The 2,222-nt window shown below is 39.1% G+C and overlaps 1 non-coding gene across 1 annotated transcript; it reads left to right on the forward strand.

Moving 5' to 3' along the window:
- Nucleotides 1-861: 861 nt before the first annotated feature.
- LOC130947488 (small nucleolar RNA R71) lies at nt 862-969 on the forward strand. The gene has a single exon (XR_009072692.1). It is a non-coding gene; the product is annotated as a small nucleolar RNA R71 (small nucleolar RNA).
- Nucleotides 970-2,222: the final 1,253 nt, after the last annotated feature.

Below are 2,222 nucleotides of genomic sequence, written 5' to 3' on the forward strand. Positions count from 1 at the left end.
CCATGGTTCCTCATTGGGGAACTCAGAGGAGGTTGGTGCACGCCCATTGAGGTTTTCCTCAGTGGCGTCCACCTCCTCTCTTTCCTCTCCATATTCGGCCATGGTTATGGCTTTGCACTCCCCTTTTGGATTTTCTTCTGTATTACTTGGGAGAGTACTAGGAGGGAGTTCAGTAATTTTCTTGCTCAGCTGACCCACTTGTCCTTCCAAATTTCTGATGGAGGACCTTGTTTCATTCATGAAACTTTGAGTGGTTTTGATTAGATCAGAGACCATTGTTGCTAAGTCAGAGGTATTCTGCTTAGAACTCTCTGTCTGTTGCTGAGAAGATGATGGAAAAGGCTTGTTATTGCTAAACCTGTTTCTTCCACCATTGTTATTATTGAAACCTTGTTGAGGTCTCTCTTGATTCTTCCATGAGAAATTTGGGTGATTTCTCCATGAAGAATTATAGGTGTTTCCATAGGGTTCTCCTAGGTAATTCACCTCTTCCATTGAAGGGTTCTCAGGATCATAAGCTTCTTCCTCAGATGAAGCTTCCTTAGTACTGCCAGATGCATTTTGCATTCCAGACAGACTTTGAGAAATCAAATTGACTTGTTGAGTCAATATCTTGTTCTGAGCCAGTATAGCATTCAGAGTGTCAATCTCAAGAACTCCTTTCTTCTGACTAGTCCCATTGTTCACAGGATTTCTTTCAGAAGTGTACATGAATTGGTTATTTGCAACCATTTTAATCAGCTCTTGAGCTTCTGTAGGCCTCTTCTTCAAATGAAGAGATCCTCCAGCAGAGCTATCCAAAGACATCTTGGATAGTTCAGAGAGACCATCATAGAAAATACCTATGATGTTCCATTCAGAAAGCATGTCTGAGGGACATTTTCTGATTAATTGTTTGTATCTTTCCCAAGCTTCATAGAGGGATTCTCCATCCTTCTGTCTGAAGGTTTGGACCTCCACTCTAAGCTTACTCAATTTTTGAGGTGGAAAGAACTTTGCCAAGAAGGCATTGACTAGCTTTTCCCAAGAGTCCAGGCTTTCTTTAGGTTGAGAGTCCAACCATATTCTAGCTCTGTCTCTTACAGCAAAAGGGAATAGCATAAGTCTATAGACCTCAGGGTCTACCCCATTGGTCTTGACAGTGTCACAGATTTGCAAGAATTCAGCTAAGAACTGATGAGGATCTTCCAATGGAAGTTCATGGAACTTGCAATTCTGTTGCATTAGAGAAACTAACTGAGGCTTAAGCTCAAAGTTGTTTGCTCCAATGGCAGGGATAGAGATGCTTCTCCCATAGAAGTTGGGAGTAGGTGCAGTAAAGTCACCCAGCACCTTCCTTGCATTGTTGGCATTGTTGTTGTTTTTGGCTGCCATGTGTTCTTCTTCTTTGAAGAATTCGGTCAGGTCCTCTAAAGAGAGTTGTGCTTTGGCTTCTCTTAGCTTTCTCTTCAAGGTCCTTTCAGGTTCAGGATCTGCCTCAACAAGAATACCTTTGTCTTTGCTCCTGCTCATAAGAAAGAGAAGAGAACAAGAAAATGTGGAATCCTCTATGTCACAGTATAGAGATTCCTTTAGGTGTCAGAGGAAAAGAAGAGTAGAAGACAGAAGTAGAAAATTCGAACTTATCAAAGAAGATGGAGTTCGAATTTTGCATTAAGGAATAGTATTAGTCCATAAATAGAAGGATGTGAGAAGGAGGGAAGTAATTTTTGAAAATTAAGTGAAAGATTTTGAAAACATTTTGAAAAACACTAATTGATTTTCGAAAACAAAAGTGGGAAAGAAGTAAAGTGATTTTTGAAAAAGATTTTGAAATTAGAAATTAAAAAGATTTGATTGAAAACTATTTTGAAAAAGATGTGGTTAAGAAGATATGATTGGTTTAAAAAAATGTGATTGAGAAAATATGATTTGAAAACAATTTTAAAAGATATGATTTGAAAACAATTTGAAAAGATATGATTAAAAAGATTTGATTTTGAAAAACTTTGAAAACTTGAAAAAAAATTGATTTTGAAAACAAAATCTTCCCCCTTTGCCATCCTGGCGTTAAACGCCCAGAATGGTGTACATTCTGGCGTTTAACGCCCAAACTACTACCCTTTTGGGCGTTAAACGCCCAGCCAGGCACCCAGGCTGGCGTTTAAACGCCAGTCTGTCTTCTTCACTGGGCATTTTTGAATGCCCAGCTTTTTCTGTGTGATTCCTCTGCAGTATGTTCT

Source organism: Arachis stenosperma, chromosome 1, assembly GCF_014773155.1.
Source record: "Arachis stenosperma cultivar V10309 chromosome 1, arast.V10309.gnm1.PFL2, whole genome shotgun sequence".
Lineage (NCBI taxonomy): Eukaryota > Viridiplantae > Streptophyta > Magnoliopsida > Fabales > Fabaceae > Arachis > Arachis stenosperma.